The sequence below is a fragment of the Berghia stephanieae genome, chromosome 7 (genome assembly GCF_034508935.2).
Source record: "Berghia stephanieae isolate SIO BIC M18660-M18661 chromosome 7, UCSD_Bste_1.3, whole genome shotgun sequence".
Taxonomy (NCBI): Eukaryota; Metazoa; Mollusca; class Gastropoda; order Nudibranchia; family Aeolidiidae; genus Berghia; species Berghia stephanieae.
Window position 1 is genome coordinate 65017828 of NC_088366.1, and position 17904 is coordinate 65035731.

The following is a 17904-nucleotide window of genomic DNA, read 5'->3' on the forward strand; positions in this document are numbered from 1 at the left end:
ATGAGGAGGAGAAAAAGAAGATGAAGAAGGAGGGAGAGGAGGAGGAAGATAAGGAGAAGATGAAAGAGAAGATAAAGGCAATCTTTCGTGATGATCTTTAATATGGCACATTGGGCCATCCGCGAGTTTCAGACAGACTCAAAGACAACCAAATACCAGATCATTACCTAAATAATCTCTTTATCCCCTTGGGATCGTTGGGAATGGCTTGCAATCAGACGTATGATATTATTATGGCTTGAACTAAAGCCAAATTAGATTGTCTGTTATTGTGGCCTTATGCTCTGTCTATGTACAACTGGTGGTAAAAGGAAAATAATGAAGGCTACACAATTGGGGTATTTTTTAACTCACTCAACCCTAACACCGACTATATCCGTAGTTTACCCGGGTTACTTTTACCCCATGCCTATTTATTACATTTTTCTGAGACAAATTATAGGCGTAGTATCAAGTAGTATCACTTGTTAATGATTGTTGAATAAAATTATCTAGGCTCATTTCAATACATTTTTCTCCGATTTTGAAAAGTAGCAAAAATCTCTAGGATTGAGTGAGTTGACCCTAAAAATTAAAAAAAAATAATTAAAAAAACAGGAATAAAAAAGAAGAAAATAAATGACGCAAAACACTGCAAATTACATTGTTAAACTAGGCCCATAAATGTGTTCGGGTGGCAGACCTGCATATATGGGCACGTCGGTACAAACCAATTAGGATTATTAACGAAACGGTGTTGTTAAACATTGTTAAACTAGGCCCATAAATGGGTTCGGATGTCAGACCTGCATATATGGGCACGTCGGAACAAACCAATTAGGATTATTAGCGAAACTTAGTTGAAAGGTCCCATAACTCATCCAGGTAATTAGTTCTTGGCTTCCAGCCAGTGGGGAAAAAAGAGAAATAATTTCTGAGTAGCATGTCGTTTGTTAATAGGATGTAATAGGCTGACGTCACGTCCGCCCAGCAACGAGCAGCTTGGTTCTAAACAAAGAAAATCGGTTACTTTTTATTCTTCATGCTGGAAAGAACTTTTTCACATGTCAAGTGATCAGAATCAAAACATGATCAGATTTATGTTTTTTTTTTCTCCTCTGGATACACTTTTATTGCTCGTTGGAGAAGTATTTCATAAAGGCGTCCGTCATTGTTCCGATAGTTTAGAGCCAGTTACGAAGTTACTATGCTTACGAAGGAAGTGACGTCAGGACTGTTGAAGCCTATTATTATAACTAAACTATAAACAGACGCAGGTGGAGATGGCTAAGATAATAATATGTTGTCAAAAGGGAGGCAACTTGCTTGTCAAGATCTGCATCCCGCGAGACGGCTGATGGCAGAAGACGAAGAAGCAGACCCAAAATAAACTCGGAGAAGATGGAGCTTTTATATAGCGCAATATCCACTAAATGTGCTCAAAGCGCTTTACAAGGGGTCCCTGGCCAACAGCAACATTTAACAATTAGGACGGGACATGACGCCTGTTAGGCGATGTTACAATTTTTTTCGGACATTCACAACGCTGTAAACGACCAGGTACTCATTTTACACCTGTGTACGGTGAGAGAATGTGAGTAAAGAGCCTTTTCCAAGGACTCAACTATGCGCCGAGCGAGGCTCGAACCCAGGACCTTCCGATCCGAAAGCGAGTGTCAGACCACCAGACCACATAGCCGCACAAGATCCATGGATAAGGCGCATAACTCTCCCATTACCAGCCATTAATAGAATTTTCCCCGAAAATTAACACTCACCCGACACAAAAATAGACTTTTCCAAATAAACAAAAAAGTAACAAATGCATTCTGTACAGAATGTTGTTCAGCAAAATGAGCTCTACAAGACAGTGTTCAGTATTTATAGATAGTATGCAGATGACGTCACTCAGGCCTTTGTTATTGTTTTTGCCATCCGCGTTTGTGAATTGTTCTCACTAAACTGTCTTAACCAGACTATAAAAGTTCATGGTTACACAGAGTGTGTGTGTTGGTCCGTTATACTTCCGGATGGCAATGTTGTGAACTCCTTGGCCAAGCGCATTCTATCTATAGCTGTAATCAAGTTTTAAGCATTTCTTTACATTTTGTGGTATACAAGAGAAAACAGAATGAGATAGTTATTGGTTGTGTCGTAACGAATGTGACGATTTTCCTATGGTTGGTGAAGAAATGGTTTACTCTCTTCTTACCGATGATTTTCAGTATTTTCCCAAAATGGCAGGCTGACCCAGCAGAAAAATTGATATTTTAAATTATGTAAGTGTATTTGTACCCCCCCCCCCCAACCACCACCACTTCCCTCTCCCTCTATCTCTCTATATTATGTATGTGCGCACGAGCGCGCGCATGTGTGTGTGTGTGTGTGTGTGTGCGCGCGCGCGCTCTGTGCTAATCAAAACCTTAAGTCGTGTACAACACATAATATTATATCCAAACATTTGGAATTCCCGAGGCGTTACAAACAAATTTTAACGAAACTAATCAAGTAACAAATTATCAAAATTCCATCCTCTTTCGTTTTAAATTGACCTCGTAAAAATTACAAGTATTCCTTCTTTCTATAGATAGAACGATATTGACGTCACTCAGCTCTTTGTTATTGTTTTCGCCGCCATTTTTATGAGTAGTTCTCACAAAATTGTATTAATGAAACTATACACGTTTCAGGTTACACATTGTTTTGTGTATTGGTACATTATATCCGGCGGATGTTATGAGGTTTTTAACTAAATGCATAGCAGCTTAAGAGCATTCAAAATATAATTGAGAAGTTTCCAGAAGTGCAATAATGCATTAACTGATGACACTAATTGGCACATCACAACATGACCCAGAATGCCTCTCCGATTTTTATGTCCGGGCGAACCTGTTCTTTCAAAATCAATTTTAAGCTGTATTTTTAAGATTTGAATATAAATAAAAAAAAAAACAAAAAAAAAAACAGTCGTTTAAAAATTATTTCTATAACTGATGGTTATGAAATATGAATAACATTTGTATTTATACACTACAACAGCAATTTCAGATTTGACATTTAGTAATGTATTTATGTCTTTCTTGTTTTTTGTTGTTGTTGGCTGAAGAAGGGTTTTGAGCCCGAAACGTTTCGTGTTGGGTATATTGTTCTTTCTTCTTTTTTTTTTTTTTTGAAGCTGTTATTATATTCATTTTTGTTTATTACTTTTTAGTGTCCGCAGCTTGTAGCAGCTTATTATCACAGTACAGAATGACTGATTAACGTCAAAGTTGTCAATGAATGACATATTACGTTGATATATTGAATATATTTTGGTTGTATTGAAAATGGAATTGTTGGAAGCAGTAAATGGAAGTATTCTGAAACATATTACTACTATTATTATTGTTATTTTCCTCTTCTTCTTCTTCTTCTTCTTCTTCTTCTTCTTCTTCTTCTTCTTCTTATTATTATTATTATTATTATCATCATCATCATCATCATCATCATCATCATCATCATCATCATCATCATCATCATCATCATCATCATCATCATCATCATCATCATTTTCAAAATTCTTGGTGTTGTTTTTGACGCTATAAAATATCCACCTTTCCGTGTGAGGTGTATCTACAGGTTAAGAAAACAAACATTGACAAATGCTAAACATTCCTTGTCTATTTAACGTTAATATTGCGAAATACCCTCTTCATCGTTGACATAGCATTGAGAATGTCAAACAATTGGATTTTTGTTTTGTTTTTTTTGTTTTTTTTGTTTCATGTCAATTATTGCTGATTTGAATATATTCTCTTTTTCCTGTATTTTTTTCTTGGGCAAATGTGCCACAACTGACATTTATCTGAAAACGGGTGTATATATAATACAGTGCAAGCAAGGCAGAAATGATCAAATTACGAAATTCAGGAGCATGCACCAGTGAGTGTTATAGGTAGTTCGAAGATGATGTCACTGAGGTCTTTGTTATTGTTTTTTTGCCATCCGAGTTTATGAGTAATGCTCACTGAACTGTATTGACCCGACTATAAACGTTCATGGATACACACAGTTTTGTGTGTTGGTCCGTTATACTTCCGGATGGCAATGTTATGAGCTTCTTATCCAAGCGCATACTATCTATAAACTGAACACAACACGTTCTCATCACACACTATATATTCTAAAAAAAAAAAGAAAAAAAGAGCTTTTTTATACAGCGCAATATCCACTAAAATGTGCTCAAAGCGCTTTACAAGGAGTCCCTGGTCAACAGTAACATTTAACATGTAGGACGGGACATGACGCCTGTTAGGCGCTATTACAATTTTTCGGACAAAGACACGGCTGTTAACGGCCAGGTACTCATTTTACACCTGAGTACGGTGTGAGAATGCGAGTAAAGAGCCTTTTCCAAGGACTCAACTATGCTCCGAGCGGGAGGCTCGAACCAGGACCTTCCGATCCGAAAGCGAGTGTCATACCACTAGACCACATAGCCGCACATTCTAGTGTTTGAAGCTCTCGTTTATTCAGAGCTCATAATTTACCAAAGGCATTTTTCCACACATGATTTGACTAATAGATGCATGAAAGGCGCGAAAAATGATCAAAAAATCTATATTCATATGAATTTAAAAATACCTCGATAAATATTTGTTTAAAAATCGAAAACAAAAAAACAAAACAAAACTAAAGAACAAAAAAACAAACAAACAAATACAAAAACAAAACAAATAAAAAAAAATAAAGTAAAACAAGACAAAGCAAAAAGAAACAAAACAAAAGAAGGAAAAAAATACATAAAGAAAAAAACAAACAAAACAAAACAAAACAAGACAAGACCACCACCCCCCCCCCCCCCCACCACCAAACCCACCTACAACAAACAAGAGTGTCAAATACAAAAGGCACATTTACCTGTTCAAACACGTGTTGTATTGCGTTGATCATTAACATCTCATTGCATTGATAAGAAAAACAAAACAACAAGGATATACAAATCACAACCAAACAAAATTGTGCCTTTTCACAAAAGGCCAATTACCTGTACAATGTAAAACAACCTTTAAATAAGCATAAAGTGCTTCAGCACTCCAGCAACGCTAGCAGAAGGCACGCACGTGTTTCCATACCACGCACACCAAACCTGCTCCGTGCCTTTTGGAGTCTGCGTGTCAGGTTCTGGTGCCCTAGCATAGCAGACCGGCCTACAACTACTAAATTTCGTATTTCTACGAATGTTTAGTCAACACTACTTTGTGATGTGAAACATGGTCTCTGACAAAGACACTAGAAAAGAAACTCAGAGCATTTGAGATGTGTACCTATAGAAGAATTGCTAGGGTATCCTGGAAGGAAAAGAAAACAAATCATCAAGTACTCCAAACTTTAGGAATAACATCAACAACGATCAATTCAACTAGAAAGAGGATAACCCGATATTTCGGCCACATCAGAAGGCACGACTCACTACAGAAGACCATTGCAGAGGGAAAGATAATAGGCAAAGCGTGGTCGAGGACGAAGAAGGACAAGCTGGCTTGGAAATGTCGCAGCGTACGTAGGAAGCCCCATAAATCAATGTGCGAAACTAGCAGATGAGAGAGAGAGAGAGAGAGAGAGAGAGAGAGAGAGAGAGAGAGAGAGAGAGAGAGTGACAGAGAGAGAGAGAGAGAGAGCTGGCGAACCATGATCTCCAACGTCGTGTCCGACATGGAACATCGGTAAAGGTAAAGTTTGGCTCCAGCTACAGAACTGTCATTCTCCTCTTTGGCTCAATAAATCTTGTTGAAAAGGGAAGTTTAGTTCCTCAGAACCTAAATTCGGCTATGTGTCTAGTGGTATGACACCGCTTTCGATCGGGAGATCCTGGGTTCGAGCCTCGAGCTCAGCGCATAGTTTGAGTCCTTGGAAAAAGGCTCATTACTCCACATTCTCTAACCGTACTCAGGTTTAAAATGACTACCTGGCCGTTAACAGCGTTGTCTTTGTCCGAAAAATTGTAATATCGCCAAACAGGCGTCATGTCCCGTCCTACATGTTAAATGTTGCTGTTGACCAGGGACCCCTTTAAAGCGCTTTGAGCACATTTAGTGGATATTGCGCTGTATGAAACTCGTTTTTTTTTTAATTTAGAACTTAGGAGCATTTTTGGACCATGCTGGAAGCAACTTGTTTATTTCTAATGTTATTTAAAGTGGAATTTTCTTATAATTTCCCCTTGGAAACTACAATTTTTTGAAATTTCAAGTTGAAGCTCTTCCCCTGGCAGCATCTCATGTTCTTGTTTGTTAAGATTAAGGTACCTAGGAATAAACGCTGTCTAGACATGTCTGTCGAATAATATGTGTCCCATCTTTCCAGCAGTTGTATGGGGAAAGAAATGAGCTTTGGTATAGTGCAAGATCAACTAAACATGCTCAACGGGTCCCTCCTGGCCAACACCAACACTTAACATGAAGGACGGGACATGAGGCCTGTTAGGCGATATTTCATTTTTTTTTTTCGGACAGAGACAAAGCTGTGAACTGCCAGGTAACTCAATTTACACCTGAGTACGTGAGAGAAATGTGAAAAAGAGCCTCTTCCAAGGTTTCAACTATGCACCGCTAAGAGCGGGACTCGAACCCAGGACCTTCGGATCCGAAGGCGAGTGTCATACCACAAGAACACAGAGCCACACTTGATTCGAGTAACAAATGCCGAAAAAGAGTCTACTGTCTATTTGATTATTCGTTTTTTTACTCTCCCCCCCCCCCCCCCCACCTCCCCCTTCCCTCTTTCCTAATGACCTTAATCCTTCCCATTCATTCTCCGATTACATTCGCCCCTGTTCCCCTCTTTAAAATGGAATCCCTTTTTCTTATTTTGTCACTGCTTCTTACATATACACACACACGCCCACACAAAACACACACAATCACACACACACACACAAACACAAAACACACAACACCCACATACACACATAAATCAAATCCCCCCAAAAAAATTCGACCTATCAAAATCTATATAAAAAACCCCATCCCCAAAAATTCTATCAAATCTATCAATCTATCATCTATCTATCTTTCTTCTTTTAAATCACTATCAATCTATCTATCTATCTATCTATTATTTTTTCCCCTATCTATCCCCCCCTTCCATCCAACTTTTTAAAACATCTATCAATAAAAACAATTTGCTGTCTTCTGTCTAATTTTCTATCTATCTAAAAAACAAAAAAACTATAACCCTTTTTTATCTATCCCCCCTTATCTATCTATTTTGTCTGTCTGCCCTGCTATAGATCTATCTATCAATCTGTCTATTAATCTTTTTTAAAATAAAAAATTAACTGATAGGGGGCCTGAAAAAGTAGCAAGGGGGGAAAAATTTTAATTTTTTTTAATATTTCCCCAAAATTTTTGGGGGCCCTCTACATCGATGTTTAAAAACAAAAATTTAAACAACAACAAAAAACCCAAACCAAACCCCAAAAACACACATTCCCTGACGATGGCTGATTACCCTGAAACATCGATATAGACTGACCCCCCTTTTTGTGGGAAATATTAAAATAATATCTACATCTATCTATCTATCTATCTATTTTATCTATCTATCTACTACCCTATCTACAAGTCTAAAAAACCCCCCCTCAAAAAAATTTTCATCTATCTATCAATCTATCATCAAACTTCTTCTATCTATCTATCTAATCTATTTTCCAAACAATCTATCTATCTATCTACTATCTTTTTTAATCTATCTATCAAATCTAAAAAACCTATCGGGGGCCCCCCCAATTTCTCTCTAAAACTATTTTTTACATAATACAGAAACACACACACACACAAAAAAACACACACAAAACACCACTATATATATACTTAAAAAAATTATATATATATAAAAAATTAAAAATATATATATATAATATATATAACAAAGGGGTTGCATGGGGGTGTTTTTTTTGCGCTCTTTGAGAGTCCCCCGGGGACTGGTATTGATTAATATTGTTAAAAATCGTCCATTCCACTTCCCCCCGTTCCCTCTCCCCCAAAAAAACTTTACTCGAATTATAAAGGAACCCCGATTAACCCAGATGCTTTTTTAAAACCCCCTATGCTTATCATAAAAAAATTTTTATTTTTTTTTCCCCCTTTTTTTAATTGGGGTGTCCCCCAAAAAAGGGGGGTGTCGTCACTCTGATTAATTGAAAACTCGTCAAAACTTTTTTTCCAGGGGGGGTCCAAATAACTTACTTAGCAAAGAATAAGTCTCACAAAAAAAATGACAATGCTTGGGGGTTTTTTGGGGCTTGTGGTGTGCATTTCGCTTTCGGATCAAGGGGTTTGGGGTTTCCCCCGTATAGTTTAGCCCTTTGAATGGGGCTTTTTACCCCATTCCCCTCACCGCCCGGGGGGGTAAAATGATTTTCCGGGGCCCTTAACAGGTTTTTTTCTTTGGCAAAAAAAAATTGCAATGGGGGCCTAAAAACGTCATTCCCGTCCTACATTTTTTAAATTTTTGCTGTTGACCGGGGGCCCCCCGTAAAGCGGGTTTGAGCACATTTAGTGGGTTTGCGCTATATAAAAAAAAATTTTTTTTTTTTTAAAAAAAACTCAAGGGTTTGTTTTCTTTTGTGAAAAATTTTAAAAAAGTCTTTTTGGGGGGTGTCGGGGCCCCCAGTTTAAGAAGACCCCCCCGGGTTTTGGGGGACATTATTTTTCAACAGAACAACGCTGTTTTTCGGCTAGGAAAAAATTTTAAAACTGGGGGGTAAAATTGGGGGGCTCTTTTTTTTAAAATTTTTTAAACATGTTTTTTTCATGAGAATGGGGGGGAACTTTTTTCAAATTTTCCCCCCCCCAAACCATTTATCAACCACGTGAAAATTTTGTTGCTGTCCCCCAAAAAAATTTTCAATTCTGAACTAATGTAAACAAAAAATCTTTGTTTATGAAAGTTTGTAAACATACCCGTGTGTCAACTTAACCAAAGACCAAAACGAATGTTAGAAAGTTCAAAAACTTTTTAAAAAACCTTTCACAATTTGGGGGCCTTTGAGGGAATTTTTTCAAAAAACCAATGACCTCGAGCACATGGAAAGTTTTTTTTAAAAAAAAACGTGCCCATTGGAAAGGAATAGGGGGTTAAAAGGGTTTTTTGGGATGGGAAAAAATCGGGAGGGGAATTTGTTGAGGCTATCTTTGGCCCCAAAAAATTTACGAACGAGGAAGTGTTGGGGGAAGGGGGAAAAAAGATTGATAAATACCATCAAAAGAGGCATTACGGGGTTTTTTGGGGCATGTGAGGAAAGAGACAGAATAGGGGAAAAGGGTTTTGGTTTTAAAATCTGGAAAAAATTGAAAAAAAAGCTAGAAAGACAAAGAAAGGGATTTTTTAAAAGATCTAAGAATGGCCAAATTGTGGGTTTAAAAAAGCAACACAGATTCAAAGCGCACCCAAGGGGCGTGAATTTTTTGGGGGGCAGCCCACCGGGGGCGGGCTCAAGAATACAACCAAGATGGTGATGATGATTTCCAAAAAGTAGTGGGAGTCCTTTTTTGATCCATTTGGTCCCCCAAAACCACGGGGGAAAAATTTTTCCCCCGGTTTCTATAACGTGAAAAGAACATCAAAATTGGGGGGGGTACCCCCCCTTTGGGTAGGGGGGTAGTCCAACTTTCCGCCCCCACAAAAAAACAGATCCAACAAAACCCCAATCACTGCTGGGGGGGACCAGGGGGGGGGGGGGGGGGCCAAAAAACCCCCCAAACTCGTCTGTACCTCGGGAACGTTTCATCCCTTTTTTTTTTTGAACCGTGCTCTACCAACGGGGGTATTGTCTGAATGGCCTGCTCAGAGTGAAAATATAAAAACTGGGGTTTCAAATTTTTTTTATGTTGCTGTTTTGAATTTAGCCATTTATGGATCTTTCAAACAGAAAAACTGTTTTAAACCCCCACACATACACACAAACACACACACACCCCACAAACAAAATTTTTAAAAAATATATAATTTTATATAAAATATATAAAAATAATATATATGGGAGGAGTTTGCGTTTATATATTAAAAAATTAATATTTTATAAAAATATTAAAAAATTTTATAAAAAAAACAGCAAACTCCCCCTATCGGGGCTAAAACCCACTGTGCGGGGCTTACCTATTTTTAAACCCTAATATCTACTCCAACCAAGTTTCCTCAACCTAACCTTACTCTCACACTCATCATATCCTCTGTAAAGTCATGAATGGTTTTCCCTTTTCCCCTCTTTTGGGGACCCAAATTTTTTTTGCTGTGGAAAAATTTTTGGGGCTCCCCCCTTTTTTTATTTTTGGAATTCCGGGGGGACGTTTTAAAAATGGCTGAAACCCCTTGCTATAAAATTTTATAAAAAAATTATATATATATAAATATATTAAAAATTTATTATATATAAAATTACTAAGTTAGGGGGTAAAAGGGGGCCGATTGGAAAACCGGGGGCCCCGGGGCGACCCCCTTTCCAGGCCCTTTTTTTTTTTTTTAAACCTTGGGAAGTTAAACCCCCAAAATTTAATATATTAAATATAATAAAATAAATATAAAATAAATAAATGCGCAACAGTTTGGGGTACCCCCACTTTGGGAGGGAAAGCCGGGGTTTCCACCTTGCGGGGGCGCTTTTGATCCTTGAAAAGGGACTTTACCAATTTTCCTCCCCTGCGTGGGAAAGTAATGCATGCCGTGGGAAAAAAAGAATATCGCCTAACGGCGCTTCTTTTTCAAATTTTTTACGTTTCGTTTTTTTTGACCCGGGAAAACTTTTTGACCTTTGGGGATATATAAAATTATAATAATAATAATATAAATAAAATAATTTTAATATAACCCATTTTTAATATTAAAATAATAATAAAGATCTTTTTTTTCCCAAAAAAATAGGAAATTTGTCATTTAGTTACCTTTATAACTTTAAAAAAGATACAAAACATTAACAATATTACTCCTACTTATTTTCTCTCCCTCTCTCTCTTTTCTCCCCTTTTTCCCTTCTCTTTTTCCCCCCTTTTCCTCTCCTCTCTTCTCTCCCTAGGGTTGGATTAAAAATTTTCCCAAATATAAAAATTTCCACAAAATTATCGGGAGACAACGGAATTGGTGCATACCGAGTTACTGTCGTTGCACTCGAATAAAAATCACTACATACAGAATAAAAAATAAAATAAAAAATAAAAATAATAATAATAATAATAAATAATAATAAAATAATAATAAAAAAAATAAAAAAAAAAATAAATAAAAAAAGAAAAGAAAAGAAAAGAAGAAGAAAAAAAAGAATAAAAGAATAAAAAAAAATTTTAAAAACAAAAATGAATAAAAAAAAAAAATAAAAATAATAAAAAAATAAAATGAAATGAAAAAAAAATTTAATAATAATAAAATAATAAAATAATAAAATAAAATAATAATAGTAATAATAATAATAATGATATGATTGATACGACGATACATGATGAGGGATGAAAAATAAAAAAAAAATAACTAATAATAATTAAAAAAAATAAAATAATAAAAATAATAATAAATAATAATAATAAAATAATAATATAATAAAAAATAATAATAATAAAAAAATAATAATAAAAAATAAAATAATTAAAATAAAATAAATAGTAAAAATAAAAAAAATAATATAAAAAATAATAATAATAATAATAATAAAAATAATGATGAAGAACGATGATGATGAAAATTTGTTGTGATGTTTAAAAAAAAAGTGAGATGATGAAAAATAACATAATAAAATACAAAAACCAATAATAAAATTTTAAAATAAAAATAATAAAAAAAAAATATAATAATAAAAAAATAAAATAAAAAATAAAAAATAATAATAATAAAAAATAAAAAATAAAAAAATTTAAAAAAAAAAATAAAATAATAAAATAATAAAAAAAATTCATGCCCCGCCCTCCAATCGGGTTCTAAATTTGTTTTTTTTCCCGCCCCTTGTTGAAAAACCTCCTAAAATATCGATCGAATTAAAACCCTCTATTGGCAAATCCAAAAACCCCCGGTTTTTAACGACCAAAAGCAAGTGCCCTACCCAAATACATACCGCACAAAAAAAAGAAAAAAAAATAAGTGCTACCAAAAGACCACAAGCGCACACCCATACTCTCCCTTCCCTCTCTCTCCTATCTCTCTCTTTCTCTCTCCCCTCTCTTTTTTTCTTTTCTCCCTCTCCTCTCTCTCTTCCTCCCCTACACCACAAAACCCCACCACATCCCTTTTTCCCTCACTCTCTCCCACACCAACCCGCACACACACACAACAACACAAAAATAATATATATAACAACAACACAAACACACACACACACACACACACACAAAAAACAAACATTTTGACGCTCCCCTTTTTTTCCCCCTGCAAAGGGCCCGGGGAAAAACCTTTTTCCCCCAGAATATAATTAAAAATTTCCCCAAGGGTAAAATGACACACAACACACCAAAACACCATAAAAAACCCCAAAACACACAAACCCCCACATCACACACACAACACCAAAAAGTTGGGAAAATTTTTTAAAAAGGGGTAAAATGGGGAAGCTGTCCCCATAAATAAAATTAAAAAATAAAGATACGTCCTCGGTTTTTTTTTTTAAAATTGTGCGGCTATGTTTCTTGTGGCATACCTGCTTTTTGGGAGGGAAGGTCCAGGGTTCGGCCTCGCGCTGGGCGCATACTGAGCCCTTTGGGGGAAGGCTTTTTCCCTCACATTCCCCTCACTGTACTCTTAAAAAAAGTACCTGGCCTTTAACCCTTTGTCTGTGTCCAAAAATTGAATTTATCGCAAACCGGGGGCATGTCCACCCAAAAAGTTAAATGTTGCTTTGACTAGGGCCCCTTGAAAAAGGGTTTTGAGCCATTTGGGGGATATTGCGCATATAAAGCTCAATTTTTACTTTTTTTTAACCGTCCGGGGTTTGGGATAATTCTCCAAAACCTAATTAACTAGACACACAAGAAAAAGGTTACACGGGTTTTTTTTTTTTTTTTTTGTGTGTTTTTGGCCCCCTTATACCCGGTTTTCAAGTTATAGCTTCCTACCAAGCGCATTCTACCTAAATATCAATTTCCCAAATTTTTTAAAAAAAATAAACAACACCAGATAAAAACCCACACACACCACCCCCCAACACCCCAAATATTTATATTTTTGACTTTCCGGGTGAAATTTTTTTAGAAGGCATAAGGGTTAGCTGCCACCATAAAAAAAACAGACCATCACAAATAATGACATAAAAATAAAATAATAATAAAAATAATAATAATAAAAATAAAAAATAAAATTTTGTCATGCATACAAATAATAAAGTTAAAAGTTTACGACGGAGTATTCAGGGGGGGGGTAGGGAGTATCTGCATTAAAAAAAAATTTTAAAGCCCCCGGGGCCGGGGGTAACTGCCTTAACCATTCGGCCACTCCCCACCCCCCCCCCCCCCCCCCCCCCCCCCCCAAAATTGTTTAAAATTTTTTTAAAATCAAATTTAAAAACTAAAATAAAAAATTTTTTTTTAGTCTTTAAAAACTGAAAACCCCCTTTTTTCCCCCCTTTTTTCACACAAATAAAACTTTTTGGGAGATTTTTGGTCACAACAAAATTTTAATATTATAATATATTATATATAATATATTATATAATATATAAAATATTCACACCACACTGTTTTCTTTGTCTATTAGGGGTCTTTAAATTAAAATTAGTAATTATATTTTTAAACAAGAACCCAATTTGATCATTGGTTTTTTTAAAATTATCCCTTTAAAATCATTCTTGCGGGTTTAAGACGCAGGCATGAAAAAAAACACAAAAAGTAATCCCAAAAAAATTTTTTTAAAAAACCCCAAAAAAAACAAACTATATTTTTTCCTTTCAAAAGCCAAGAGAGTTATCCCGCTTCTATAGCGGAAACGGAAAAAAGTAATACATCTCTTCAACACGAAAACCGGTCACTTCCTTCCTAATGACCCCAGGGAATTTTAAAACGGGGGCCAAAACTATGGGAAAAATGCGACCCCCGTTAAATATTTTTTCCAGAGAAAAACCCCCCCCAAAAAATTTTGATTTTTTTTCAAACTTTTTACACATTCTTTTCACAAGGCATATAAAAGTTCTAGCCACCTAAAAAAAAAAAAGTAATAAATTTTCTTTTTTTTGGGAACCCAAGATGGCCCCCCGTTGCCGGGGGGGCGTGACATCAGACTATTAAAATCCAATTCTTGCAACATTGAAAAGGCGCGCCCTGTTACAATTTTTTCCGCCAGATCTAACAACCCCTCCCCAAACCCACTGCTGGTGGACAGGGGGGTTTGGGGGGGGGGGGGGGCCAGACTGCACCCGGGACGATCCCGTCCCTTTGCGTGTGAAGCGTCTCTAAACCCAAAGAGCTAAACGGGGGGCCCCCAAATAAAAAAAAATTAAAGTATATATCCCACCCCCCCCCCTCCACTCCTTCCTCCCCCCTCCCCCCCAAATTCCCCCCCCTCTCCACCTCTCTCCCTAAATAAAAACATTTTTACCCCCATACCTTTCCCTCAAAATTCAATCTTTTTCCCCCCCCCCCCCCCCCCGCCCCCCAAATTTTTTTAAACCTCTCCCCCTCCTCTTCCCCTTTCCCCTCTCCTCCCCTCTCCTCCCTTCACTCTCTCTCCTTTCTTTTGCCTCACAATTTAAAAATCATCTTTCCTCTCCCCCCCCTTTTCCCCCGCTTCCTTTTTATTTTCTCTCTCCGCCCCCCCCCCCCCCCCTCTCTCTCTCTCTCTTTCCTCTCTCTCCTCTCCACCCCCCTCCCCTTCCCTTACTCTCTCCACCTCTCCCCAAATTTTGGGGGCCCAATTTTCTTTGTCACGTCGCCCCCAACGCGGGGGCCCCCCCTTTTTTTAAACAAACAATAGAAAAAAAAGGGACTTTTTTTTTTTCATGCTGGGTAGAAAACCCTTTTTTTTTGTCTTGTGATCAAAAAGTGAAAAGTCAAAAAAAGACCCCAAATTTTTTAAAGGGTTTTTTTCCCCTCTGATACGCTTTTAAAGCTCGTCGGAAAATACTCCTAAGGGGGTCCGCCATTGTTCCGATATTTTTGAGCCCCTTACTAAGGTTTTTATGCGCTTAAAGGGGGAAATGCTCATGACTGTTTTTGCCTATTTTTGGATCCCATTGTGACATAAAACCCCCCAAAATTCCATCATTGTCTATTTTAAACGTAACGTCAATCCCTTCAGGTATCATTTTTTCACCCCCCCCTTTTCTCTCTCTCTCCCCCCCTTTTTCTTCTCTCCCCTCTTTCCCCTCCCCCCTCCCCTTTTTCCCCCACCTCCCCTTTATCCACCTCTCCTTTAAAATTGGGGGCTACCCTGACAAACTTCTGCATTCCACCATCCTCTATTTTAAAAAACACAAAAGTTTTAAAAAAAACCCTTTAGGGGTTTTTTTAATTCCCACCCCCCCCCCCCCCCCCCCCCTTTTCCCCCCCAACCCAATGTCTCCCCTCTCTCTCTCTCTCTCACCTTCTCTCTCTCTCTCTTTTTCCCCTCCTCCTCTCTTCCTCTCCCTTTCCCCTCCTCTCCTCCCCCCCCTCTTTTTCTACTTCTCTCTCCCCCCCTTCTCCTCTCCCCCTCCCCCTCCTCTCTCTTCCCTCTCTCTCTCTCTCTCTCTCCTCCCCTCTCTTTTTTCCCACCTCTCCCTCATTTTGGAACTACTCTACAAACCTCTGCACCCCCCAATTGTGTTTTTTTTCAAAGCTAACGTTAACCCTTTTTAGGGTATCGCCAAAAACCCCAAAACTATCGATTCGTTCCTATAGACTTTTTGGGTTTTTAAATCAAATGGCTTGCACCGCGTCTATATCACATCATCCCCCAAACACACAACATCTCAATCATCATTTTCATCATCATCATCACCTCCCCTCCTCCCATCACATCCTCTCCCATCCTCATCCTCACATAAATTTCATCTTTTCATATCATCTCATCATCTCATCTCATCATCACACCCATCATATCACACTTTCATCCTCCTCCCCTCTCATCATCACCATCATACAACATCATCAAATCATTTATCATATCCAAAATCATCATCCTCCCCTCATCATCAACATCATCCTCACCCTTTCATCCTCTCAAATACTCACATCTTTCACATCATCATCATAAATATCATAAATCCATCACCCATCATCATCATCATCACCATCATCATCCCCATCCATCATAAACATCATCATCATCATCATTTTTTCACACATCATCATCCTCCCCTCCTCCCCCATCCATCATCATCTCCCCTCCCCTCATCATCACTTTCCCCTCCTCCTCCTCCTCATCATCCATCATCTTTCCCCCGGGGAAAACGTCCCGGGTTTGGCATTTTGGGGTTTTTTTGTGTTTTTTTTTTTTAAAATTTTTTCCCTTTGTACATTTTTTTTGATTTAAAAAACCGAAACCCCCAAAACAAAACCTTTTTTTTAAATTTTCTAAAAAAATCTTCTATGCAAAAAATTTTTTTGTTAACAATGACAACAAACACCCACCAAACAAAAACCCCCCCCGACACACACAAAAACCCCACACACACCTTACAGAAAAGGGGTTTACGGGGAAGAGAGGGGGGAGTGAAGAGGGGGGGGAGGGAAAAAAGAGAGAAAGATAGAGGAGAGAAAGGGGGAAGGGGGGGAGAGGGAGGAGGGGAGAGGGGAGAAAAAAGATAGGGGGAGAGAGAAGAAAGATAAGGGAGAAGCGAGTAGGGGGGGAGAGATAAGGGGAGAAATAGAGAGAAAGAAGAGGGAGAAGAGAGGGAGAGAAGAAATAAAGGGGAAAAGGTGAGAGAGGGGTGAGAGAGAGAGAGGGGGAGAGAGAGGGGAGGGGGGGAGGGAGGGGAGGAGAAAATAAGAGAAGGGGGGAAGAAGGGAGAAAGGGGAAGAAGAAGGGGAGAAAGAGGGGGGGAAAAAGAGAGAGAGGGAGAGGGGGAGAGAGGGGGGGGGGGGAAGAGGGAGAAAAGGGAGAGGAGGAGGAAGAGAGAGGGAAAAAAAATGAAGAGAGGAGTAAAGAGAGGAGAGAGAGAATATAAGAAACTTTTGATAAAAAACGTTTTCCCCAATTTTTATAGGGGTCGATCGCCCCTTTTTTTGATTTCAAATTTTCCAAAAATTATTTCAATTTTTTAATTTCATTTCAATCTCCAGTGTGTTCCAATTTTTTATTTTTCTTTTATTCATTAACCCCCCCCTCCCCAAAGGGGAAAAAATGTCTTTTCATAGAACAAACCACTGTATTTTAAAAAACCAAAAACAGGGCCTTTAAGATGGGCAAAATGGGGGCCAATTTTACTAAAACGACCCAAAATTGACCACCAAAAAAATCGTGTTTTTTTATTTTTTTTTTTTATTTATTTATTTTTTTATTTTTTTTTTATTTTTTTATTCATTTATTTTTTTTATTTATTTATTTATTTTTTTTATTCATTTTTTTTTTTTATTTATTTTTTTTTTTATTTATTTATTTATTTTTTTTTTCATTCGTTCCCTTTATTTATTTTTTTTTGTTTAAATTTTTTTTATTTTTTTTTATTTTTTCATATATTTATTTATTTTTCAAAAATTTTTTTATTTTTTTTCATTTTTTTTATTTATTTTTTTTAAAAATTTTTTTTTCCCAGTCTTGTTTTTGTTATTTAAAAAAAAAGCGAGGGGTTTTATTAGGGGCGTTTTTGGGGGGTTAAATGTTTGGCTACGCGAGGTTCAATTTGGGGCCCCTTTTAAAAATCGAAATTTTGGGCCCCCAATCTTTCAGCCATAATAGTGTAAGAGTGTTAGTAATACAATAAACCCTTTTAAAAAGAACGGGACGTAAGGAAAAAGGAAATTAAGACCCTTTTTTACACAAATAACCCAAAAACCC

At 37.1% G+C, this 17904-nt stretch overlaps 1 protein-coding gene across 3 annotated transcripts in view; it reads right to left on the reverse strand.

Moving 5' to 3' along the window:
- Positions 1 to 17904, reverse strand: part of LOC144977656 (alpha-protein kinase 1-like) — a 124201-nt gene that overhangs the window by 12647 nt on the left and 93650 nt on the right. The window contains exon 1 of one of the 3 annotated variants that reach the window (XM_078923088.1): positions 4879 to 4906. The exons of the other annotated variants lie outside the window; for them this stretch is intronic. The gene's annotated coding sequence lies outside the window, so the exon portion shown is untranslated. Of the gene's footprint in view, positions 1 to 4878; positions 4907 to 17904 lie in introns of those variants that run through there. 3 annotated transcript variants of the gene reach the window in all.